Here is a 27718-nt window from a genome sequence, read left to right on the forward strand (position 1 = left end):
CATCATATAGCATAGTTTTGTGTGTTTTAAAAATTTACCTAGACAAATCAACACATATTTTTTGAGTGCCTACTGTGTGCTTGGCATTGCTCTAGACCCTGGGAATATGATGGTGAATAAGGCAAAAACCCTTGTCCTAAATATATAAACATATGAACAAATGGGATGCTTGTAGGTATCTGTAAATTTGAAAATGATAACATAGGATATTGTGGTTCAGACTGGCAGAGGGTAGGGGAATGAGGGGACTGGTAGGGCACCAAGGAAAGGCCTTGCTGAAGATACTGCATTTAAAATCAAAACCTAAACAGGGGCGCCTGGGTGGCTCAGTTGGTTAAGTGTCCCACTCTTGACTTCAGCTTAGGTCATGATCTCATGGTTCGTGGGTTTGAGCCCCACATCAGGCTCTGCACTGATGGTGCGGAGCCTGCTTAGGATTCTCTCTGTGTTTCTCTCTCTCTCTCTCTCTCTCTCTCCCTCTCTCTCTGCCCCTCCCCTGCTCGGGCACTCTGTCTCTCCCTCTCTCAAGACAAAAACAAAAACAGAATACTTAAAATCAAAACCTAAACGATAAGAAACAACAAGTCAAACAGAAGGAACAGCAAGCAAGTGCCGATTCCCTCACATGGGAATGAGTTTCGTGTGTACATCGAAGAGCGAGACTTTGCACAGAGGCTGGATGTGAACACCGGGCAGCATGAAGGAAAGAGGCGGGGAGGACTGGAGGGTAAGAAGTGGGAAGGAGGCGGAGAGGATTAGGAAAGGCTGAGGAGACCTCGGTAAGGAATTTGGATTTTATGAAGGCTGCTGTGGGAAGCTGTTGAAAGGTGGAAGCAGGATGATTGCCATGGGTGCCATGGTTGTCCTGTGGAAGATGGCAGAAGGAAGGACACGAATGGGAAGCACTTAGGCTGTTGCAATTTTTCAGGGAAGCGATAAGTCAGAGGGATGGTGACACCTTCTAATAAAATGAGAAGGCTTGATATCACTTTCTCCTGCCATTTGCCTTTCAGATTCAACATTGCGTTTCAAAATTTACTTATGTTGATACTTTGAGGTGAAGTGAATTCATTTTAACTGCTATGTATGTTCCGTTGTATGCGTGTACCAAATTTTCTGTTTATTCTCTTATTAAGAGACTTTAAAGATATTTCTGTTTCTCCTATACGCAGTTCTGCCCAAAGCATCCTCATATATGGGTTCTTATGGATAGGATACCAGACTTCCTCTGGGATATACACCTGGCAATAGAATTGCTGGGCTCTGTAGGTATGCCCATTGTCAACTTTGTACAAAATTGTTCTCCAAAGAGGTTGGACCAATTTGTGATAACTAGCTGTGTTTGAGAATTTCCATCTCCCCATATCCTCAATATTTGGTATTGTGCTTTTAACCATTGCCACTCTGATGGATATGAAGTGGAGGGTCACTGTTGTCATAATTTGCATTTCCTGCTTACTAGCTACTATGTTTCTTGGTCCTTTGGGTTTCTTTTCTGGGAATTCCTCGTTCCTATCCTATGACCACTTTCCCATTGAGCTGTTTGTCTGTTTCTTATTGATGTGTAGGAGCTCTTTATATATTCCAGATAATAGTCCCTTGTTGGGTTTTATTTTATTATTTTATTTTAATTTTTCAAATGTTTATTCAGGTTTTTTAAAGTTTTTTTTAATGTTTATTTATTTTTGAGAGAGAGACAGAGACAGAGAGCGAATGGGGGAGGGACAGAGAAAGAGGGCGACACACAATCGGAAGCAGGCTCCAGGCTCCGAGCTGCCAGCACAGAGCCTGACCCAGGGCTCGAACCCATGAACCGTGAGATCATGACCTGACCAGAAGTCGGACACTTAACCGACTGAGCCACCCAGGTGCCCAAAATGTTTATTCAGTTTTGAGACACAGAGAGAAACAGAGCGTGAGCAGGAGAGGAGCAGAGAAAGAGGGAGACACAGAATCCAAAGCAGGCTCCAGGCTCTGAGCTGACAGCACAGAGCCCGATGCGTGGCTCAAACTCACAAACTCTGAGATCATGCCCTGAGCTGAAGTTGGATGCTTAACTAACGGAGCCACCCAGGTGGCCCCTACCTTGTTGGATTTTATATATTGACATATGCATTGAAAACACCTTTCTGGGGTTTATGCATTAAAAATTCTTTTCCGATTTTAGCTTATCTTTTTTACTTTTGTAAATAATGGTTTACATTTGAAATTTTACCACAGTCAGATTTACCAATCTTGTTCTTTATGTTTTACGTTTTCCAACCCTGAGGTCATAAAAATATTAAAGTTTAGCTTTCTACTTTAATTACTGAATTGACATGGAAATTAAGTTTGTGAATGACGGGAAGTGTGGATTTCTAAAACAATCTTTTTTCCAAATGTCAAATGACCTGATCCAACACCATTTATTGAATGGTCTTCTTTCCCTGCTGATTTGTAATGTTACCTCTGTCATGTATCAAGTTTCCCCATTAGCATGGGTCTCTTTGTGGGCTGTCTATTCCGTTTGCTTGTTCTATTTGTCTGTCCGTACACCAATGCCATTCTTTTGACATCACTGTGGCTAAACCATAAGGCTTGCTAACTAGTGTGGTGAGCTGCTTTTCTTTGCACTTCTAAGTTATCTTGGGCGTTTTTGGTTCTTTGCTCTGGTACTAACTTGTAGATCAACTTGTCAAATGCCACAGGGGGAAAACCTACGGTTTTAATGTAATTGCCGTGAATTTGCAGACTGATCTGGAGAGAACTGCCGTCTTTATCTTCCCTTCCCATACAGGAACATGGCTTCAGTTATTCAGGTCTTTCGTGTGCTTCAATCAAGCTTTACTCCGTAATGACCTTGTATTTCCTTTGTTAGATTGGTTTCTAAGTTCCCCAAGTTTTTGTTACTGTTGTCAACGGAATCTTGTTTTTATTTTTTATTTATACCTTTTGTTAGTTTTCTGTTGGGATATGGTGTTACTATTGATTTTTTTTTCACTATTGATTTTTTAATATTCATTTGTATCCAGCAGCATTTGTAATCCTAGTAGTTTGTCGGAAGAGTCTTTTAGATTTTTTTGTAGACAGTCATATTGTCCGTAAATAGCTGTTTTAGTGTTTCAGTTAGCCAACGTTTTACATAATTTCCTTAAGCCCCTTCCAAACCGTAGGATTTATGATTCCATTCAGTGCTTTTGTATCCATGTGTGGGGGAAAATAAGACATGGGTACTCATTCCTGATGCGTTATGTAATATCTTGATATGTCGTACAACAAGTTTCCTTTAGGGGCCCCCGGGGGGCTCAGTTGGTTGAGCATCAGACTCTTGATTTCGGCTCAGGTCATGATCTCACAGTTTTGTGAGTTCGAGCTCCGTGTCTGGCTCTGTGCAGGCAGCACGGAGCCTGCTTGAGATTCTCTCCCTTTTCCTCTCCCTCTGCTCCTCCCCTGCTTGTGCTGTCCCTGTCTCTCTCGAAATAAATAAATAAACTTAAAAAATTAAAAAAAAAATGAAAAAACAAAAAAAAATTTTTTCCTTTATTTTTACCTCCTATTCTCTTTTCTACTTAATTTATTAGGAAATGTTCACTGAAACTTTGATAATAAAAATAAAATATAATTTAAAAAACCTTTAAGAGATTAGACACCATTCATCACTTGCTGGTAACCGTGATACCACCATAGACTCAGACAAATGCTACATATATTACGGATTGCAAGACGTGGGTCAGGGAGAAATGAGAAAGGGGCACCTGGGTGGTTCAGTTGGCTAAGTGTTGACTCTTGGTTTCAGCTCAGGTCATGATCTCACAATTTGTGGATTCGAGCCCTGTGTCGAGCTCCATGCCGACAGTGCAGAGCCTGCTTGGGATTCTCTCTCTCTCCCTGTCTCTGTTCCTCTCCAGCTAACACGCACACACACACACTCTCTCTCTCCCTCAAAATAAATAAATAAGCAAAAAAATATTAAGAAAACATGAGAAAAAGAAAACTTTGTCAATTTTTGGTATTTGTAGAACACACATACACATGCATACCGTGTGTGTGTGTGTGTGTGTGTGTGTGTGTGTGTGTGTGTCTAAAGTCATGTGAGCTGCACAACATATTGGAATAAGAACGTCTTTTCTACTGTTGGAAACATCCAATCCAGGAAATGGATCCAGTTTCCAATTAAGATTCAAAGGTTGTGTGATAGGCTTTTAAGAGACTTTGGGAGGTGTTATTTCCCTAATCTCTGATGCGTCCCTTGGACCAGGAGCGGTTCAAGTTTGGATGGTCTTCAACTCTTAGGATTCTAGTCAGGATAGTCCACGGGGCGCGGGTTGTAGCAAAACTCCCCTTCTCTGCTCAGCTCCTCGGAAAAGATGGCGGCTCTTTTCTGTCTCGGAGCTCTGGATTCTGTAAGTCACTAAGTCACTGCCCTAGCATTATGTGGTGTGGTGGTGGTAGGATAAGGAACACAGAAATTCAGGTTGTCACCTGGGTCTTCTGCCGTGTTTGCAGTTTCCTGTGTGAAACAAGAAGGGCACCGGGTCCGCTCTCTTGGAAAGCCTCCTGAAGGGGCTGGCCTATAGAAATTTGCTGGGCCTGCTTTTCTGGGTTGTCCAGAGCTCCCTGGAGGGAAGTCCAGTCAGGATGTGGTCTGAACGGAGAGGCAGTTACCAGTCTGCTTACGCTACCACCGAATCTACTTGGTCGGAGACCAAGTCATAGCTGTTCCCCGAAGCTATGAGAGTAAACACTGCCTCCTATTTTTAGTAGTTCACTGCTTGCAAAAATAGCTTGAAATCCAGACCTTTGAGTCTCAACAGCCTTCAGCTTAACAGGCCATCCCGTGGTAACAACCACCGCAACAATAATGCCCGGCACCGCTAACATTTTTCTGGAGTCACTCTGCACAGGTATTAGGTTAAGTTCCCTACAGGCATTATCTTGCTTCATCCTTGCACGGAGTAGTCATTGTTATTATCCTTATTTTTCAGGTGAGAAAACCAAGATTCAGGAAAGTTAGGCACCTGCCCCAAGTCCAAAAGCCTTTGAGATGTAAGGCCTAGTCCTGAACCCATGTCAGTCCAGCCAGAGGCCACAACCTATGTTTTTGACCACTTCTTCTTCCTGCTTTCCCACATTCCACAACAGCATCTGTGGTGGGATGTTTATTACATGAGATCTGGTCCAGGTTCTCCAAGGAACTTTAGTTGATCACTGGAGTCAAGTTCAATAATCAAGAAAGTGTGTCCATCTATATGGGAGATATTAAATGCCAGTTCTCTTATTGTTTCACTATTTTTAAAAAGCTATCGGATTTACAGAGTTACCCTATTCTCATCATGTTATCTTTTTACAGAGAAACCCAAGGTATTTTTCCAACACACTGTTATTTGGGGTAATTGCTTGACAGTTTGAAGGGCACCCAGTAGCTGTGTGGAATGTAGTCTTAAAATGGCCAGTGAAACGGTGCCTGGGTGGCTCAGTCGGTTAAGCCTCCGACTTCTGCTCAGGTCACGATCTCACAGTTCGTGGGTTCAGGCCCTGCATCGGGCTCTGTGCTGACAGCTCGGAGCCTGGAGCCTGCTTTGGATTCCGTGTTTCCCTCTCTCTCTGCTCCTCTCCTGCTCACACTCTGTCTCTCTCTCTCAAAAATAAAATAAACATCAAAAAAAATTTTTTTTAAAAATGGCCAGTGAAACCATCAGAGGATGAGCAAGCTCTGAGGGTGGAGCCAGAAGTGTGGCTGCCTGTTCCTCGTCGACTGCTTTACCAGAAACATCAGGTTCAGGGGCTTGTATTTACGGAGATGATTGGCCTGCATTATCAGAGCAGCTGCCCCTGGAAAATTTCTGAATTAAATGTATTGATTTTATGTAAGTGGCATATGGAAAGCAAGGTGTTGGTTCGGTTACCTAATTAAAACAAGTTCAGGGAACACCCACATGGAGACAGTATACTTGTTTCTAATTTGACAGCTCTCAGAGGGAAAACACCGTGGGGCCGGCCACTTCCTGGTGAGTCCTCGCAGGGTGCGTGCGTGTATGAGATCTCCGCTAATTATGTGGCGAGGTCAGGTTGCAGGTGGTGGCCTCACAGAATGCCTGCTCGCCGAAGGGGGGGGGGGGTGTGTGTGTGTAAGAGTCAAGCCTCTTTCGCTTACAAGTAACAGAAATCTACTTCAAACTGGCTTAAGCAAAAATAAAATAATAATAATAATAATAATACGTATACATGATGTGTATACATTACGTATGTGTACATCACACGTATGTATACATGTATCCAACCATACATGAGATCACAGAAATAGGACAGGCGTGTCACTCTGGGGATACAGGCTTACCTCGTGGACTCCAAGGATAGAGTGTTGGGGGCTTCAGGAAAGACCAGAACGCTTTTGGTCCAGGGCAGCTGTCCCGTCAGGTACCTCCTCTCTTGGACCCGGGGCTCCTTGTCCCTGCTTCCCTGCCTTCTCTTTTCTCTTCTCGTTCTCTGTGGGTCACCTTTGTCTCCTGCTCTGTGCACGATTGCCTCACAACTCACAATGTCATCTGCCCTCAGCTTCTGTAACCAGAAGACCTTGCCTCCGTACTTCAAGTCCAAATTCAGGGTCAGAGCATGTAACTGACCCAGACCACGTCGGGTCAGCTCTGGCCTGGGAGGGGGAGGAATTGGGCTCAAACATGATGTTGGGGGCTATGCCTGTGTGAGAAGGGCCAGTTTCCAAATACATCCTTTTCTTTCTCTTCTTCTGAACACACAGATTCTAAAAAATAAAAATAAAAGTCGATGTTTTGGGTCACTGTTAATCCTCTAAAAGTGTGAGTAGTAGAGGCTGTCCTTGCACAAACAGGCCATGTATCAGTACAATATGGGGAAGGCCTGTTTTAAAGAACTGATACCCCCCAAAATCTGCATTTATATTCCTCAGACCAAGAAGAAATGATTCATTTTTTCCTGATCCAATATTTTTACATTTAAAAGAGTTTTATTGATCACCTATCAAAATTAACTATAATAACTATAATAGAGAAGGAATTTTGTCAGACATATTATTTTATAGGTAGTTATGCCTATCAAATATACCTGAATTCAGTGTTTTAAGGAAAACTTACTGTTGGGTTTTTTTTTTTTTTTAAGAAAATGGTTATCTTATTTATTTATTTTATTTTATTTTGAGAGAGTACAAGAGGGACAGAGAGAGAGAGAGGGGAGAGACAAAATCCCAAGCAGGCTCCCCGCCGTCAGCACAGAACCTTCGATGGGGGGCTCAAACTCACAAACCATGAGATCATAACCTGAGCTGAAGTCCGACACTTAACTACTGAGTCACCCAGGTACCCCGAAATACTTCTTTTTTGTTGTTGTTTGTTTTGAGAGAGCAAGGGAGGGACAGAGTGGATTCACAGAGAGCATCTTTTGTTTTTAATGTTTATTTTAGAGACAGAGAGCACAGGAAGGGGAGGGGCAGAGAAAGAAGGGTACAGAGGATCTGAAGTGGATTCTATGCTGACAGCAGAGGAACCCAATGTGGGGCTTGAACTCACGAACCATAAGATCATGACGTGAGCCAAAGTCAGGTGCTTAATCGACTCAGCCATCCAGGTGCTCCGAGAGAGAGAGAGAGAGAGAGACAGAGAGAGACAGAGAGACAGAGAGAGACAGAGAGAGACAGAGAGAGACTGGGAGGGAGAGAGAGAGAGAGAGAGAGAGAAAGAGAGAGAGAGAGAGAGAGAGAGAGAGAGAGAATCTTAAGCAGGCTCCACACTCAGCTTGGAGTTTGATGCTGGGCTCCATCTCATGACTCTGAGATCATAACCTGAGTTGAAATCCAGGCGCTTCTATTCATGGGTATTTTAGAAGGTTAGACCTACATTTGTAAAGTGATTAGTCACCTATTAACATAACTATCATTTGGGTAAGTTCAGAATACAATAAAACTTGGAGTGCGAGTAAGTTGTTCTGAGAGCGTTCCACAAGATGAGCAAACATTTCTTTTTCTTTTTTTTAATGTTTATTTCTTTCTGAGACAGAGAGAGACAGAGCATGAGTGGCGGAGGGGCAGAGAGAGAGGGAGACACAGAATCCGAAGCAGGCTCCAGGTTCTGAGCTGTGAGCACAGAGCCTGATGCGGGGCTCAAACTCACAAACCGTGAGATCATGACCTGAGCCGAAGTCAGTCGCTCAACCGACTGAGCCACCCAGGCGCCCCACGAGCAAACATTTCTAATACATTTTAACTTGATAAACAAGTGATGTCTTGCAATAAGAGTAGCATGTGATGCCAGACGTCAGATGATTACAATTGAGTCAATGGTTCTTGAAATTTGCTTTGATATACCAGTGCTTTGGGTTACAGACATGTTTCCGAAAGAATTAAGCTCGCAAACCAAGGTTTTACTCTATTTTCATTTTTTTAAAAAGTTGATTGCTCACACACGTAGGGTAAAATGTTTAGAAAATGACCAACTGTCTCCCTCACCCCACACACATAACACCTGGCCCAACCTGAATGGTCTTGGTGATGTGCATGTTACTATAACTTCTGAGTACTTATTTTAAATTCTCTTACTTTTTATTTAAAATTATGTTTATAATATATTTTAGACATGAAAAAAACATAGATAATAATGATACTAATGCCTCCCCCACATTTAACAAGGATGATTGTTGTCTAATAGTCTACCAAATGAGAAAATTGCCAAGTGTTAATGTAGTGTATACATAATATATAAGATTAGAAATTATCTAAAGCTACACTATGTCTTTCTTATGATACATATACTTATTAAGACACAACTATACAGTGAGGAGGGTACTCAACTACTTCTGAAGGGTCATCACCTATTGGAAATTGCATGGGTGAAGCCAGAGGCTTCAACCATATCTGTGATGCTTTATTTTTAAAAATCGTCTAAAGCAAATATGGAAAATGTTAACAAATGTTGATTCTTGGAGGTTTTCAGGATATGGCATTTGACAATTTGACTTTTTAAGTAGAAGCTGTTTTTCCTTAGAAATGTTTTTCCTTCCCCTCAGGCACATTTGTAATTAATAAAGGGAAATTACATGAAATGATCATGGGTAGATGTCCTTTGTAAACGTGTCTACTGTATGACTGTCACTTGAGTCAGAGAATTGAGTAAAGGGAAGAAAGGGCAATGGGCTTCACATTGGGTCCCTCAGGATTTTATTTTAATTGTCCGATGCTCTTCTGAAGGGTGATAGAGGTAGAATTCATCTCCACTGCTGTCATCACCATAGCTGATATTTTTTGCAAGCCTTATGATGTGTTTGTCACTTGCCGAATACTGTACATGGGATATTAGTGAGGATACAATTTTGTTCACCGTATCAGAGACCTGAAGTAACAGTAGCTTAAAAAGATATCATTTTATTTGTGACTCATATAACAGTCTGGACATACGCAATCCATGGCTGATAGGATGGCTCCATGAAGGTCAAGTACCCAAGCTCCTTCTGTCTTGTTGCTTTGCTAGTCCTACAATATTGCCTTTATACTCATAGTTTATGATGGTTCTTGGCTCTCTCTCACTAGTTCTTGCCCATTTTCCCTGGTCAGAATTCAACCATGTGAGCACATCTGGCTACAAAGGAAGCTGGGAAATGTAGTCTTTATTCTGCATAGCCATGTAAGGCAGCTGTAAATATTGGGGCTTCTATTCCTATAGAATAAGAGGAGATGCACATTGGGGAAGCCATAAGAAATCTGTGCCCCAGTGAATAGTTTCTATTTAACCTTACAACAACACTAGGGGTCAAGCCCAAATTGACTCACTGAACACTTGAGAAGAAGAGAGATTAGATTTCTTGCTGAAAGTCACACTGCTAGTATGTGGTAGGGCTGGGTGCGGCTGTATTTTTGTTTCTTCATATGTTTGCATCTAGTTTGCCGAGAAGTTCTAATACTAGGAACCGAGAGGGGAATTTCAGCTTCCTTGGGACTGCCACACCTTGTCAGTGTTTGCTTGATTTCATCACATCATTCAAAACAATCATCCAGGAAGAAGTGTGTGCCCTGTGCTTCAGAGTTGAAAGCAAGCACCCATTTAATTTTGTCCAAGGAATTTTGTGACATTTATTGAGCAATGGGTAGTACATTTGGGTGTTGCCCAATCAAAACCGGGAACATATACCAGGGAAATGTTATTCTTTAATTTGGTTCAGGTCATACCTGGCTTCTGGTTAGGCTAGAAAATGCACCTCTATTATCTTTTTAATAAGAAGGAAATGCTTTAATAGAATATATGTTCTAACATCTTTCTTCTGTGCCAATGTTAAGACTATGGACTATCTCCTAAATATTAAATAAAAAGTAGCAAATTTTCCAGAAATGATTTTATTTTAAGGAGCGACAAGTAGCATTGAAACCATATGTTGCTTTTTTACAACATCATCCAACCAGCAGCTTCTTCCGTGCAACAACATTTGGCAGGTGACCCCGTTCTTTCACCCCGATCACGATTTCCAAGAGTTGGCCTGTGCCAAAACCAAAATTTCAAATGGGAAGCCTGGTTCCTGAAAGTTCACATCTGACATTATTCAAGTTCATGCTGGGACAGAAGGGAATACCCTAGATAAGGCATGCAGTCACCTGTTGTAGATCTCTGCCTTTGGAAATGTTCAAAGGTGAAATCTTTGTGTGGTTCAGGACCAGCATCAGGATTAGGGTGAGACAAGCGTGGCATTCACTTCTGGCAGCAAAACTCACTTCTGGCAAGTGTCAAAAAACTTAGTAATCAAGACAAATAATATTTTAATGAAAGTTTTAAATGTAAAAACCAATGAAAAAAATCATGTTGAACACATATCAAAATTTCACATGAAGATAGGCTGTTGTTTGGGTTACCATGGTGCGTTGTTGTGGGATGGGAACAGTCATTTCCAAATAGCCCCACATTCCTGGCCCCAAAGTCCTCAGATGCCACCAGGAGGGTTTACGAGGGTTGACAATGTGTGAGAACAGATTGGGCAATGAATGCGGGGCTTTATACATGGTCATAATTTTTTATTATAGAGCTTTTACTAATTTTTCTCACTAGGCTCAAAATATTTTGGGGATATTTTGATGAGTGTATATAGGAGTGTACATTTTCCCTTTGTCTCAGGTTCCAATATGGCTCCACAGTGCAGTGTTCGGGACTTCTGGGAACCCAGCTTTTCATGCTAAGTGAGCTGTTGCTACAGGAGCTCTAAACTCTTGAGAGACCTAACTGGTTCTTTCTCTGAGACCATTTGGCTAAACACACGACTGCTGTCCCTTTAATCACCATGCCACTTAGCCTTTTACATTTACACTGGATGGAAGTCTCTGCTTAGTTTGTCTGTCTAAATATGCGTTAATATCATCTAACCTATGCTGGAAATCCCCCGATCCCTATCTCCTCAATTTTTCCCTTGATAAATTAGGTTCCTCTTTTTTTCTCTCCTGTTTTAATCCTGATTCCCATTTATAATTGTGTGTGTGTGTGTGTGTGTGTGTGTGTGTGTGTGTGTGTTTATTTCACATCTGTCTCTCCTGCTACATTGCAGGCTCCTTGAGGGCAGGGAGCATATCTATTTGGCTAATTACTCAGCCCTCAGGACCTAGCATAGTGTGTACATATTGTAGGGATTCATACAGAGTTTTTAAAAAATGTTTATTTATTTATTTATTATTTTTTGAGAGAGAGAGAGAGAGGGAGAGAGAGAGAGCTGGGAAGGGGCAGAGAGAAAGGGAGAGAGAGAATCCCAAGAAGGCTCTGTACTGTCAGTGCAGAGCCCGAGGCAGGGCTTGAACTCACGAACTGTGAGATCATGACCTGAACCAAAATCAAGAGTCAGACGCTTAATTGATTGAGCCACCCAGGCACCCCTCATACAGAATTCTTAATAGATAAAAATTATAAGTAAAGCTTCAGGTGCTTAATAAATGTTATCGGTAATCATGCTACAGGATTTTTTTTTAACTTTGAAAAATTTTTTATTTTTCAAAGTTTATTTATTTTGAGAGAGAGAGTGAGTGAGAGAGAGAGAGAGAAAGAACATAAGTAAGGGAGGGACAGAGAGAGAGGGAGAGAGAGAAGACCCCAAGCAGGCTCCACTCTGTCAGTACAGAGTTCAATGTGGGGCTCAAATTCTTGAACCATGAGATCATGACAGGAGCTGAAATAGAGAGTGGGATGCTTAACCGACTGAGCCACCCAGGCGCCCCAGATGCTACAGGATTTTTTTAAAAAATCAAGAATGCCTTTAAATGTCAATGAAATAAATCCCTTTTTCCGGTTTTGAGTTAGGTCTTGAATAAGCCATATTTCTCCTACCTGACAACTACTCTTACATTTCAAGTGATATTTCGCAATGTCTGGAAGGGCGGTATTGCAAAGGCAGTTTGACCCTGTGGAAAGAGCATTGGGTCCGGAACCAGGAGGCCCGGTAACTCTAAAAGAGAACGGGATGCCTTTGGTATAATGGGCTGGGTTTCTCCCCGAAAAGTCTAACAGGCCTCATCCTTATTCTTGTGTAGGTCCTTGATCATGAGTATGTTCCTGAAACTCAAAGTTCCCCTGGTTTCTTTAGGTCTGCCCTGCCCACTGGTTAAATCTGACCATGAACCCTTATAGCAAAGACCTCTTCACACCAGAGCCCAGCCCCATCCACTACACCATTGTGCAGCCAGCAAAGCCTCCATGCCCCAGTTCACTGTCTTCTCTGAGTGTCTTCTCTGTGAAGCTTCTGAATAGTATCAGAGGAATCTAGAAGCTACCTCCTTGAGGAGGCCAGTGGTTCAAAATGTTTAGCCGACTCAAGTCATGCTTTTGCAGTAGGCACCAGACCAGGCAAGGAGTCCCTGTCTTCTAGGACTGTCTTCTCAGGTTGGAAGAGGAAGGATAGTGAAGGAAAGAGCCCTGGCATTGGCGTCTGACAGATTGGGCTCTAGTCCCAGAATGACATTCACTAGCCTGGTAGTTTCAGTTTGAAATTGAGAATGTGGAAAGACAATAATAGTAATACTCTGTCACTCAGAATTTTTGGATACACATGACAGACACCTAACTCAAATGAACTTAAATAGGTGTAAATAACTTAAATGGCCTAAATGGGAACTGGCCAGTGGTGCTTATCTGGTTTATTTCTTATAAGCCCCCAAAGGGTGGGGTATAGCTAGATTTTGGTGACAGATGGAACCAGGATCTGCAACATTGTTAGGACACTCTTTTCTGTCTCTGTTCTCTGCTTGTCCCTACGTGCAAAAATTGCAGTTCTTAGGGAGTGGTGGTTCTTCTAGTGGTGGGAAACATGACCTCCTATTTCACAGCTTCTCTACCAGAGGGAGATTGGTTTTCTTCCCTGCGATCTCACTTGAAAAATCCTGGGAAGGACCTGATTGGCCTAAGTTGGATCACATGCTGACCATTGGAGCAGTCAGCTTTGGCAAGGGTGGGTGGTTTCCTGTGATTGACAACCTTCTGTAGAAGCACATGTGGGAGTTGGTGGAGGGGTATTCCTCAAGGAAGGGAGTTACTTTTCCCAGCAAATGCAGAGATACCAGGCCGACTGAATAATGTCCACTACACAACCTCTTAGCGTTGTTTATGAGGGTTAGAGATAACGCATAGAAAGCATGAGTAGTGAAATGATGATGATGATGGTGGTGATGATGGTGATGAGGATGAGAAGAAGTAGTATCTCAGCATCTCTAGATACTCAGGCTCCACATGGGAGCCATTATATCTCACAGAAGGAAGCACACTTTCTTCTTTGTTATTCTTTTGACCCTGGTACAATCATCATAATAGACTCTTATGAACCCCCTTAGTCACAGATGAAGAGATAAGACCTAAAAAGGTTATGTTTGCTCAAGGACATAGAGTGAGTGGTACAGCAAGGCCCAGAACCAATCCTCAAGGCTCCCAATCTACTCTACTTTTTGTATACCATGTGGTGATTAAGAGTGCTGGCCCTGAAGCTGGCCTGCCTGGCTTTAAAGCTCAGCCCCTCCTACTGTGTGACATTGAATAAGTTCCTTAACCTACCTCTCTGAGCCTTAGAGAGTCCCCTTTGCAGGGTCATTATGGGGAATTAAGTGCATTAATATGGGCATATTGGCTATGATGATGATTCCATTCTCAGATACTACCACCGGGGTCTCCTGCCCTGGAGCTGGTCACCTCCTCCTAGTGTGTCCGGGGACATGCCAGGCATTGCAGTGGGGCTGCAGTCTGGTTCCAGTGGGCACTGGGATTGGAGGGGGAACAGCCATTCAAACCACCTAAGGCTCTGAATAACAAATGAAGCCATCACCTCTCTCTCTCTCTCCATCCCAGTGGTTTTCTAAATAAACATTTCCCCAACAGAACAGTGCTTTGTGAACCACTGATGCTGCAAGGCTCTCCCTGATCTCACACGGGATGCTCGGCAAAACACCGAAACCCTCCTGTGTCTTTTCCTCCTTTGAAAGAGTGTTGTAGCAGTGCCTGTGATTTCACGAATAGCACAGGCTTTGGAATCAGATAGGCCTGGGTTCGAATCCCTCTGCGGCCACTGGTTAGCTATGGGACTTAGGCAAGGTGCTGGACCCTCTTTCGTGTCTAAAATGAGAATAGTATCAATATCCACCTTGTAGAGCTGTTGAGAGGAGTCTCTGGAGGGCAAGTCAAGTGCTTAATACAGAGTGTGCTTGGTGCATGATGGCTGTCGTCAGAATTAAGTGTCCTATGATGCATATGCGTTTGAGAATGCACAAAATCACTGAGTGAATATAAAGCCTTATTTTTTATAAAATAAAGACATCTGCAAGTGTTTTCTCATAATTATGCTACCTCTTAGTTCTGCAGAAGCCTTAACTGGATAGAACTTTGGGTAAGAGATTTCCACGTGATTTAAAAAACAATAACAAGGAAATGTACTCTCACAAATGGGAGAAACGTCTTCTTCTTCTTCTTCCTATGTGAAAGGCAGCAGGATTAATTCTGGCAACAGAAACAAACAGAAACCCTCCCAGAGCAGCGAATGATTCCTGACCCTGGTTTCAGAGGAGGATAAGAATTCCCACATTGATCTACCAGAGTCATGCTGAGCGCTTCTATCAACCACGGACCTGGAGGTGGGCTGGTTCTGGGCGAGGGATGGTTTCTCAGAAATAGAATTGGAAGGATTCTCTCCTTCTGTTTGTGTCCTCCACATCCCTCATCAGCCGCACCCAATCCTGCCAGGGGTCCCATTGCACATGGAGCCACTTGCTGAAGTCCTAGGTCCTACAGTTTCAAGTAATCCCTGTTTGTAAAATCCTCTTGAACATTTTAGATAGTTCCTTTATACTCTCAGTAGTGGAAAGTGCTTTCTAAGGTAATGAACAATATGACGAGATGTACTTGTATTGGTCAGGATAGGCTAGGTTAAGGCAAACCAACCCCGGGAATCTCAGGGGAGCACAAAAAAGCTCTTTTTTTGCCCTCTGGCTCTGGACCCACTGCAGGCCTGATGGATCTCTAGGGTAGCTTCTGTCTGAGTGGGAGCCCAGGGACAGAATCTAATTGCATCGGGTGACCCCAGCATGGAGTTCCCAGGTCACTGGGACAGAGGAAGGACGCATGGGGAATGCACTCTCCCTCGTAAATGCCACACGGCACTTGCATTCATGAGTCAGTGCGGAACCAGGTCTCGTGGACCCACCTAAGTTTAAGGAGAGGGAGATGCGTGGTTCTTCCAAGTACCCAGAAAAGAGAGAGAACGGAGTATGAAGGATCAGAAGTCCCTGCTCTTCCTCTATCTTCCTTTTCAAATGCAGAGATCCTGGTCTTGGATCAAGGCTGCTAGCGAGAAAAATCTGAAGGAGGCTTGAAAGTCCGAACAGAAGGAAATGTGGAGAGCCTCCCATGAAAAGGGAAAGTATTTTCTTAAGAATGCTGAGTACCTAAATACACAGAACAAACTGAGTGAGGGCTGCTCCCGGGAAGGCAGTGGGGGATGGGCTAGATGGGGGGTGGGCGTTAAGGAGGGCGCTTGATGGGCTGAGCACTGGGTGTTATATGCAAGTGATGAATCACCAAATTCTACTCCTGAAACCGTTATTACACCATATGTTAACTAACTTGGACTAAAAAAAAAAAAAAAGAATGCTGGGTACCTCCCTTTCCTTGGTTCAGCTTTCCTTAACATAACAAGGGAATTTAGGGAACCAAAACAGCTTGAGGATTGAGACAGTGGGAGCATGTGCGGAAATGCAGGACCTCCCCAAATTCAGCTACCCCAGTCACCTCCCTTACCCCCTCTTCCCTCATCCTGGGAACACACTACCACGTTCCACCTTCTTAATTCTCTCAGTGTGATTATTACTGACTTAGGTTTTTTTCTTTCAATAACTTACTTTTCCTAAAGGAAAAGGAACTTTATATTTCTGTCTTAGTGAAAATCCAGTATCATTCACCATAGATAGAAGATATCCATAAGAACAAATACAATGTCAATAAAACAGAGAGTTCTGAACCTGAGGTTTGCTCTCCCAGTTACAAAGGGAGACTAACAAATCCCGGAATGGTGAAAAAGACAAGCCAGCTCTAAACCGGAACTACTTTTCATGGAATCAGACAGATTGAAAGAGGAGTGTCAAGGAGGAGGCAAATAGCTCAGATGTGGACGCTGTGTCCCGATGCCTGTGTTCTAATTCCAGGGCCACATCACTTACTGGCCGTGTGACCTTTGTGCCTCCTTTTCCTCATCTGGAGATCTGAGGATAATAATATTACCTACTTCATACACATGAGACTCCTGTAACAGTGCCTGGCAGATAAGAAGGGCTATAAAATAAGCATTACCAATTTATTTTTTATTTTTTATTTATTATTATTATTTTTTTAACGTTTATTTATTTTTGAGACAGAGAGAGACAGAGCATGAACGGGGGAGGGTCAGAGAGAGGAAGACACAGAATCCGAAACAGGCTCCAGGCTCTGAGCTGTCAGCACAGAGCCCGACGCGGGGCTCGAACTCACGGACCGCGAAATCATGACCTGAGCTGAAGTCAGCCGCTTAACCGACTGAGCCACCCAGGCACCCCAGCATTACCAATTTTTAGTATTATTTCTTACAGTGTGATGTCTTGTTTAATTCTGTCTCCTCTACCTGCTAAAATCTCCTGTACCTCATTAAATTATCTCTCATTCCTGGTGAGACGCATCCCAATCCTGGAGAAACATCCATCGAATGGAACCAGCAGAGGCTCTGCAAACTGTCAACTCTGAACCACAAGCCCTTTGGCTTCATTGGTGACCCTGGAGCAGATTATAAACTTCTTTAAATCTAAGTTTCCTAGGTAAGGATAAAAATACCTACCTCCTAGAAGATGCGATAAGGTCAAACAGGTAAAACAGAATCTATCCAAATGTCAGACCTAACAAGGAGATTGACTAAATACTGGTTTATCTTAAACCCGTAATTCCTAACTGTCTCCGAGGGATTTGTGGAATGCTCCGGTAGAATCTTCAAACCAAGGGATTTGTGGAACGCTCCGGTAGAATCTTCAAACGTGTTGCCCACTATATTATAGTAATTTGAAAATACACATACGTACGTTAGAGCAGTGGTTCTCAGAATCAAGCAGAACTAAGAATCACATGGAGACAGAGCAAGCGACTCATCTCAGATTGCACCGGACTTTCTGATTTTAGCCCCTCATCCTGAGATGCTCCTCGGTCCTGGGCAAACCTGTATGGTTAGGCACTCTGCCTGGAGAATCATTTAAACTTGGATTCCTGGACTCCAGAGATTCTGATGCAGCAGGCTTGGGTGGGATGGGCCCTGAAGATTTGCACTGCTAACCAAGCTCCCAGGTTTTCTGCTGTGAGTGTAAGGACCACACTTAGAGAAGCTGTGGCTTAGAGCCCTTTATCCTATTAATGCCTATACTTGGCGTTCTGTTTCTAAAAGTTGAGAGTTGCTCAACTTTTATAGCTTCCCAGATGTCTTCACAGCTCTATGAGGTTGGTGTTTCTTCCCCATTTAATAGGCAAGAAACCTAAGGCTTAGCAACGGTTTAGTGATTTGCTTGACGTCATATAACTTGGAAGTCACTCAAACTCAGATCTGACACGGAAACAGGTTTTCTCCATCCTACCCCCTTAAGCCACAGACGTCTGTGCTCAGCTCCCTTACTTTGGAATGAATTCTCTCTACGAGAGTGTGCTAGTGCCCTAGAGAAGTGGGTTTCTGGCCACTCGTTACCAGAGTTCTGCAGTGGACACAGCAGATAAATATGTACACACACACACAAACACACACACACACATATACTTTTTTTAAAAAGTTTATTTATTTTGAGAGAGAGAGAAAGCACAAGCAGGGGAAGGGTAGAGGCAGAGGGAGGGAGAGAGAGAGACACACAGAGAGGGAGAATCTCAAGCAGGCTCTGCACGGTCGGCACAGAGCCAGGTGCGGTGCTTGAACTCATGAGCTCATGATCATGGATCCATGACCCCGTAGGATCTCAGCATATGTTTGTGGAATGAATGCCAATAACATCATTAATAACTTCTGTTTTATGCTCTGCCGCGTCTCCTTTCTTCAAAGGGAACCTAACTTATACACGGGAATTTCTTGAGTTGCTATCCAGGGATCTCTTTTGCTCCTTCTCCTTCCTCTTCCTTTCTCTTTCCAGTCCCTTTTCCTCCCACCCCTCCCTTTCTAGTGACGCTCTTAGTTGTCACTGAGGAGGGAGGAGAAAACCTTGGGAAAGCAGCTGAGAGATGGTGATGGGAAAGAGCTAAATCAGTTTAGAGGCGGAGTTAGTAACTCCAGCTTTTCTATCAGGAGCCTGTGCGGAGCCTGGAAAGCCTGGGCAGCGAGGCTTTATTTTCCGCCCCTGGTCTTTGGTTTCATTTTCTTTTCGGCTTTTTCCACCCCTCCTAGAAAACCACCCAGCCCTGCTGCGGTGGTCGCTGTGCGGTGGCTGTGGCCTGCGTCCCTTGTCTGCAAGGTGGACGTTTGCTAGCGAGCTCACAGAACTGGGCCTTGAGGAGCCCAGGCGAGACAACGGATACGAACGAGATGTGAAGGTGGGACGACTCTAAGGAGCAACTGTCATTGTCACTGTCATTTAAGCTGGAGGGAACAGAGCTTGCGAGTTGAAGCTAGTACCAAAAACATGCACTTCACGGCCAAATATAAAAGTTTTTAAGGAAGTCTGCTCGCCCCGTGGTTGGCCCACATGATTCCGAATGGACTGGCCTTACGGTGCACTGAGAGCATCATCCTTCTGTGTAAACCGGCCCTTTTTTCAGTTATTCGTCATTTCACGACAGAACTGGGAAGCCACCTGTTCTCTAGACCAGGGTTTTGGGTTGGTCAGGTACATGGTATTTTCACAGATCAGTTAGTACTTTTCCTTATTTCTCTCCTGTCCGGGGAGGCGCTGCTGTTTAGGCGCATCTCTGCTTTTCCTCCAGATACATATGCTCTGAGGATTTATGCCACCAGGAATAATCTCCTACCCTCAAGCCTAGGCAGGCAGGGACCCATGATTTCCTTTGTGTAGAGCAACTTTCTGTAGAAAATTGGACCTTCTCCCTTCGACAGAAGGCAGACCAATGAGGTTCTTTGAGCGGCCAGCAGAGGGTCCCAGGTCTGCCCCGTAAATGCTGATGGATTATGAAATCCTTATAATATCTGCGGCTTGCAGAGATCTCGAGGTATTCTGCAATCAGATGTGAGATCTGGGGAGTGGAGTGTGGTCAAATTTTCAGCAGAGATTTGTAGATCACCTATGACCATTTTTGGAATGGGAATGGGAATGGGCTTTTTAAGTCTTTGTTTCAGGTGCAGGAATTTTTCTGAAGGGGGAGCTTTATGTTCTATGTGGAAAGGTGAAGTGTGAATAAACAGACATATACAACATGGAAATTACGAAGCAAGTGGACAGATACTGCACAGGAAGTCCCTTTACCATCGGAATGGCGTGATCATAGACTTCTTAAAGACTGGAATCTGGCCTTCCGTCTCTCTGATCCACATCATACTGGTAGATCCTTTGTAAATATGATATTGTGTTACATGCAAATATGTACATCATGTGCAAATATGATGTTGTATCCTGCTGACATCCTTCAGTGGCTCCCAGGTGCCTCCGTGATAACACTCAGTCTCCTTGGCTTAGTCCTTCATTTCCCTCCCAGTCAGGCCCAGCCTCCCCTCTTGCCATTGCCCCGATTAAACTCCACATGGCAGTCACTCAGAACAAACTGCAGTGCCCCGAGCATGCCCGACTAGGTACATTTGAGGATGCTCTTTCCCTGCTTTTCCCATCACGCCAACTTCTTCTCTCTTTCCAGACCCTGTTCAGGATCCTCATCTTAGGGACGACGTCTCTGACTATCCCCTCATCTTTTAATGCCCTAAACCCTGTCTTCCACTCGTTAGGTGCCCATCTGAGCTGCTTTATCATCCTGCCATAGCCCTTGACGTTCTAGATGATAAATCAGTGGCTTACATGTCTATGCCTAGCTCAAGACTGTTGTCTTAGAGACAGGGGCTGTATCTTGTTCACTGTGCATTCCCAGAGCCTTGTACAGTGCTTGGGGTCTAGGATGCGCATAATAATTATTGGTCGATTTAATCATTTAATGAGTGGCTAGTTCCGATGCGGTCCCCCTCCCTCTCCAGTGGCACCAGCCTCTTGCTTCCTTCTTTAAGGGTCACTGGGCAGGGATCCTGCAGAGTGGATGGGGAAGACATGCATATATGGTGGGATTTGCCCTTCTTAACAGGCTTATTATATACACAGTTATGTCTTTATTGTTCCCCCTTTTAATTGGATTAAGGGAGTTATTCTCTGAGAGATGAAAACACGATATTGAATTCTTATGAGAAATTAGGTAGAATAATAGAATGTTGAAGTAGAAGGGACCTTAGAGGTTATAGGGATCATCCTTCTCATTTTTCAGGTGAGAAACCAGGCCCAAGGGTAGGAAGATTTGTTAAGCTTTCAGAATCAATTAATAGCTGAAGACATCTGTTGCTTCTGCCTAACTCAGTCCCTTTGGGGGAACCAGCCCTTCCCACTCTCAGTCATAGCATTTTGAGTGGTGCTGGGTTTACTCCCAAATCTGGGATGAGCATATGAACTGGGTCTGGCCAATCAGAGCATCAAAACATGTGTTCCCAGGAGGCCAGTGAAAAGTGACGAGACTTGATTCCAGAACATTGGAAAAGAGAAGTTCATATGCTCCACTGGGGTTGCTGAGAAGATAGGAGCAACCATTGGCAGCCATCTTGTCACCATGAGTGGAGAGCCAAGGAAAACAGTGCCAAGAGATGAAGAGAGTGAGTCTGTCCTAATGAGACCCTGATAGAGATGTGTCTGATCCCTGATTCCTGTAGGAACTCATTAATTATTGTGTATGTGTGGCTTTTTTTGCTTAAGTTCAATTCTGTCCCTTTCAACCAGTTAATCTAATATAATGTTAGAACTAGAACCAGGCCTCTTTACCCCCAAATGCAGTGCTCTTTCCACTGAACCACAAGGGCATTCCTCCAATTAACCCTATGCCACCCATCATCACATAAGAGAAAGTAGAATTGGGAGGGAATAGGAGACAACAGGGCTACATTTTGATGAGTAGGGGATGTGTCTCCAGTGAGGGACTCTGGGGACTAGTGGGAGGTCACTGGGGTAACAGGAGGCGTTAGAACTGGAGCGAAAAAGAGAGTAGCTAAAAACCAAATTTTGCTTGTTTTCCTGTTTTGACACGGGGTGGAGGTGGGGGGCTATGGGGGGTGGTTAGAGGTGGGGGCATATATGTGACTAGAAGCAGATTCAGCCAGGCTTTTCTTCTAGATTAATGAAAAGACCTTTTGGTCTGGACCTTGGGAAGTTGCTGGGGTGCAGATTGGAAAGGCAAGGACAAAAGTCAAGACATCACTATTTTACCCTTAACATCTCATGACTCCCCTAAGTATGGGAAACTCTGTGCCACAGAATGGCCACAGCCACGACAAGTGAACCTTCTCTATGCCCCGGCACCAGTGATATGACTGTGCTGGGCCATGCCTGTTGTTGCAGGCAAGATATGCTAATGAGATGGCTTCCCACCTTGGTGATAATTTGGTTTCTAGTCTCTGAGGTCAAATCTTCATCACAATGCCCAGGATGCATGAACTAAAATGCAGGGTCTGTCCCTGGTGGGAACCCCACCCATACTGCCCACACACACCAGGACAGAGTTTTTAGAGGTCGGATTCATCCTGCTAATGTAACTCTCTTCTCTGTATTCATATAAAGTTCAAAAATAGGGGGAGCCTGGGTGGCTCAGTCGGTTAAACGTCCGACTTCGGCTCAGGTCATGATTTCACGGTCCGTGAGTTCCAGCCCTGCATCGGGCTCTGTGCCGACAGCTCAGAGCCTGGAGCCCGTTTCAGATTCTGTGTCTCCCTCTCTCTCTGCCCCTCCCCTGTTCATGCTCTGTCTCTCTCTGTCTCAAAAATAAATAAACGTTAAAAAAAATTTTTTTAAAATAAGCAAAAGTAAGTTATGGCGTTAGAAAGCAGGACGATGGCTACCTTTGGGAGGTGGGCCAGGAGGGTCTTGGAGAGGGTGCGAGAGAGTTTTCTGGAGCGTTGTGTTCTTCGACTGTGTGCTGTTTACCCGGAAAAGTTCTGTTTGTGAAAATCTCTGGAACTATGTACTTATGGGTGATGTACTTTTCTCTGTGTGTTGTATTTCAATAAAAACATTACAGTGTGTTAAATGCTGGTCATTGTAGGCAGTCAAATGAGGCCACTGAAATTATGTGATGATACTCTTCTCTTGTAATGTGGGCACACAAATGATCCAGAATATGTTCGTATTAATTTGAAAGTATATAATAAAAATGAAAACATAAAAAAAAAAAATCTCGTAGCATGCTCACTGTCTTCCAGGGGTCCAGGACGCTGGATGGAAAAAACTGGAATATTAAGATACCTCAGAATCAGTGTAAACGGACCTCAGACCCGTTCACCTCTCTCCACTTTGATTGCCGTCACTCTTTTTTTTTTTTTTTTAAGTTTATTTATTTATTTTGAGAGAGAGCAAGAGCAGAGAGGGGCAGAGAGAGAGAGAGAATCCCAAGCAGACTCTGCAATGTCAGCTCACAGCCCACTGCAGGGTTCAAACTCAAGAACTGCGAGATCATGATCTGAGCCCAAATCCAGAGTCAGACGCTTAACCGACTGAGCCGCCCAGGTGCCCCGATTGCCACCACTCTTGTTCAAAGCACCAACAACTCTAGGCTGGACTGTGGCAATAACCTCTCGCTGATGTATAATCCACTGTCCACACAGGAGAAGACTGTAGACTTAAAAAACAGCTCAAATAACTCCCCTACTGGAAGACCTTCAAAGAATTCCTAAAAGTCTTTTTTTTTTTCTTCCTGCCTTTGATCAGGTCTTTATTCAAAATTAGCTGTCCGAAATGATTTGACTCTTATGGAATAAACAAATTTAACTTTTTATGCAGCAGCCTTCTTTTCTTCCGAGGTGGGTTTCTCTTGTGCAGGCTTCTTGTCAGTTGCTTGGAAGCTGCGGCCCCCCCCCCCCCCCCCCCCGCCAAAGTTTCTTCTGCTTTTTCACACCAGCAGCCTTCTTTCCTTTCTTCTCTACCACAGACCTCTTGCCTGGAACCCTCTTCTCTGATTTGGCTTCTAAGGCTGCGGCTGCTCTGTCCATCCAGAGTTTGTGATTCTTGGCCTGGCGATGAACGCTGTTCTGGGGCATAGTCTTGACATACAGGGTTAGCTTCAAACGTGATTCTTCAGGGCTCTGCGACGAGTCTTCTTCCGTGGTGCTCAGAGGGCTCTTTGGATCCCTGGGCTTTTCAAGATTCCGCTAAGGTCTGTGTTAAGCATCTTGTGCACGGGAAGCTTATAGTTACTCTTGAGGGAGGCAGCCTTCTGCCAAGTGCCATACAGATCATCTAACTTGCGGGGAGCACTTTCAGTCCAAATGCAGAAACGTCCCACATCCCCACCAGAAGCAAGCTGCGAAATGTTCGCTTGGCTTACATTAAGTAAAGTAAATCCAGGGATGTTTCTGGGGACAACGTTGTCCTCATTAGAGATGACGCAGGGTCCCCTGCACTGGATATGGCAACGGTTTCTCATTTTGCCCCTTGCCAGCTCTCATTTGCTGAGAGGCATAGAACTCTTTGATATCATTGCAGGCTTTAAGTCTCTTAGGAAGCAAAACAGCCACTTTGGACTTCTTGTAACCTTCAACTTTATCTTCAACCATCAAAGGAAGTTCAGGGTCTTCCTCAATACGATGACCTTTATTTTTATTTACTTAGTTATTTTTAAGTTTGTTTATTTTGAGGGAGGGAGAGGGAGAGACAGAATCCCAACCAGGCCCCAGCGCTGTCAGTGCGGAGCCCAAGGCGGGGCTCGAACTCACGAACCGCCCTGAGATCATGACCTGAGCTGAGATCAAGAGTCAGACACTGAACCGACTGAGCCACCCAGGGGCCCAATACGATGACCTTCAGACATGACCAACACTGGTAAGGCGGAGGCAGCCAGGCAGAGCAGATGACCCACCACCTCTGTGTCATGCTCATTCTGCAGTGCTAACGACGCCAGGTTTCGGTTGGTGCGAACACACGGCCCCCACAACACGCGTTTCCAGAGGCACCTGGCCAGAACGGTGAGTCCCACTGCCTTGAACTTTGGGAATTGGGGCCGCGGCTCTGCCAGCACCCCAAGACTCAGCACTGCTTCGATGGCCTGCTAACTCACTGACGACACGGGGCTGTCTGTCGTTCTTGCCGAGTGGGTGTGAACAAAGTTCACAATATCAGGTCGAATTGGAGGCTTGAACACGGCAGGCAAAGTAGCATTTCTGCCAGATGATTCCCCCTTTTCGGACTATAAGGATATCAATGAATAAATACATGCCACCGTGGGGAGAGGAGACAGCCACCCTCCTCTCATCCCTGTGGCTCCTACAGGAAATATAAGAATTGCCAATAGTCTTAAAGCCCAGATCCCAGCACACCCAGCAGTGACTGGTGCCTTCTGTCTCCCTGACCATCGTCCCACCACTCTCCCCCACCTCGCCAATTTCCAGCCCCCCCCCCCCCCCCCGGCCTCTTGTCATCCTTCCAGCCCGCCATGCTTGTTCTAGCCCCAAAACTTTGACATAGACAGGCATGTGTGCCTGAAGAGGGGTCTCCCAGGTCCTGGGGTTGCTGGCTCCCCTTCGGACCTTCTGTCTCAGCTCCGATGTCTCCCCCTCAAGTAGCCTCTCTCGGCCATTCTTCAGTCGCATCACCTTTTATTTTCTTCACGGTACCCGTGGCTATCTCGTTTGTGTAGTTGTTACCAGAATGTGCGCGTCAGGAGGACAAGGACCCATCCACCTTCTTCATCATTCATATCAGTCAGTGAGTGTCCCGGAGGGCAGCGGATGGCATACTCAAAAGAGTATAACCAAGAAGAATTTAACAAAGGGACCTTGTACAGAAATGTGGGCAGGGCTAAGGGAACCAGCTCCCAGGGAAAGCCACCCCCGCCCCTAGGCCTGAAGGGGCAAGGCGAGGGGGCTCTCTTTTCCTTACTTTCTTTGTCTGTTAAAATATCTCTATGAGGTGCTTGCAAGACGTGGTTACATGCGAGGACTGGGTCGGTAAAGCAAGCAGAATAACACCTGGGCCGTATTAAGTGCTATGTGAGTGTTTGCCATTATTATTACCGATCTTATTTTAAACCATTTAATTTAGTTCCTACAACTCTCTGAGGTGGAGCAGGGGTTGAAAACTGCCCGCCTATGGGCCGAACTTGGCTTCCAAACGTGTTTTGTTTGGCTTGCACACGTTTCTTTCAAATGAGCCAATATTTAAAAATCTGGACTTTTCTGTAAAAATCTGGATTCCTGGCTCTTCTTTAAAAATCCTCATCTGGCAGCAGCCAGCAGGGGCTCAATGCTGCCGGCTTCTTCAGAGGAGGCGTGCCCTTAGCCCCGCCACCATACCATGGGTTGATTTCAGTGGTGACACCGATGCTTCAGGCGAGGATTTATAACCTCAGTTAAGCCCGAGGTGGGGGTAGTTCCAAGGTTAATACAGTGGCACAAAAACACTGTTAAGGACTGCTCCTCCCCCAGTGCTGAGGTCTTCTGCCTTTCCTCTCTGATATCTTCAAGCATGTCAGCAATGATGTTCCTCCTCATTTCTCACAACGCTCCAAAGGCTCATAGGACGCATGCAAAAACACACGTGTCCAGAAGAGGAGAGCATGCCCTTGCATTGGTTTCTTTTTCTTATGAAGGAAAGTCTTAAAAAACAACAACAACAAAACAGAACCCTAGCTGAGTTCCCCCTGAGCTCACAGTGGCCAGGACTGGATCATATTACCAATTCCCCAGGAGGGGGGGGGGGGGGAGGGCAAGGGGGCCTGGGAAGCATGTCCCACACTTCCTGCTGTTCTAAGTGGGAAGGCAGGATCTGCCTACAGGAAGGAAACAAGGTTGGTGAGTAGGCTCTCAAGAATGCCAGGTACAGCTCACCTGGTAACAGCTCAAGTGCATACATCCAGCTCCCGCTACTTACTTAGCTACCCGGGGGCAGCCGAATTTATGATTCTTGAGGAGGACTGTTTGCCCATTTTACAGATAAACTGAAGCTCATAGAGAATACAGAATTTGCCCAAAGTGATACAATTAATGCATGCTTTGAAGACTGCTTGCCACATGATAAGCATTCAACAAGTAATAGCTACTAATTTTCTGTCTTCTGAGAGGTTTGAGGTATGATTACTTTAAGTGAGTTTTTTTGTTTTTTGTTTTTTGTTTTTTATTTAAAAAAAAATTTTTTTTTTAACGTTTATTTATTTTTGAGACAGAGAGAGACACAGCATGAACGGGGGAGGGGCAGAGAGAGAGGGAGACACAGAATCGGAAGCAGGCTCCAGGCTCTGAGCCATCAGCCCAGAGCCCGACGCGAGGCTCGAACTCGCGGACCGCAAGATCGTGACCTGAGCTGAAGCCGGATGCTTAACTGACTGAGCCACCCAGGCGCCCCATGTTTTTTGTTTTTTTTTAAATAATCACTTTGAGTTCTTTAGGAAGAAGGCCTACAGAGGTTGAAAATGTCATGATGACTCTACTTTTTAGAGTTTGAAATTCAATTAAGATACTTACTCCTGCCTGGATAATCAACAGCACCAAGCCATATTTATTGGATCTCCAGGTACACGAATAAGGTGCCACTGAAGATACTATGGGGGAGAGGGTGGTGCCTGGGTGTCTCAGTCAGTTAAGTGTCTGACTTTGGCTCAGGTCATGATCTCTCAGTTCGTGAGCTCAAGCCCTATGTCGGGCTCTGTGCTGACAGCTCAGAGCCTGGAGCCTGCTTCGGATTCTGTGTCTCCCTCTCTCTCTGCCCCTCCCCAACTCACTTCCGTATCTCTCTCTTTCAAAAATGAATAAACGTTAAAAAAATTTTTAAAGAAAGATACTATACAGGGATGTGTGCCCTCCCAAACAACTTTGCAGGGCATTGTTTTATTATTTTAATTAATTAATTAATTAATTAATTAATTTTTTTATTTTGAGAGAGAAAGAGGCAGATGGAAGAGAGAGAGAATCTTAAGCAGCCTCCGTGCCCGTTGTGGAGCCCAATGCAGGACTCGATCTCACAACCCATGAGATCATAACCCAAGCTGAAATCAGGAGTCACACCCTTAACCAATTCAGCCACCCACGTGCCCCACGGAGGGTGTTA

At 44.5% G+C, this 27718-nt stretch overlaps 1 pseudogene; it reads right to left on the reverse strand.

The window, feature by feature from the left end:
• Positions 1–23453: 23453 nt before the first annotated feature.
• On the reverse strand, positions 23454–26527 carry LOC122225450 (annotated as a pseudogene).
• Positions 26528–27718: the final 1191 nt, after the last annotated feature.

Source organism: Panthera leo, chromosome B4, assembly GCF_018350215.1.
Source record: "Panthera leo isolate Ple1 chromosome B4, P.leo_Ple1_pat1.1, whole genome shotgun sequence".
Taxonomy (NCBI): Eukaryota; Metazoa; Chordata; class Mammalia; order Carnivora; family Felidae; genus Panthera; species Panthera leo.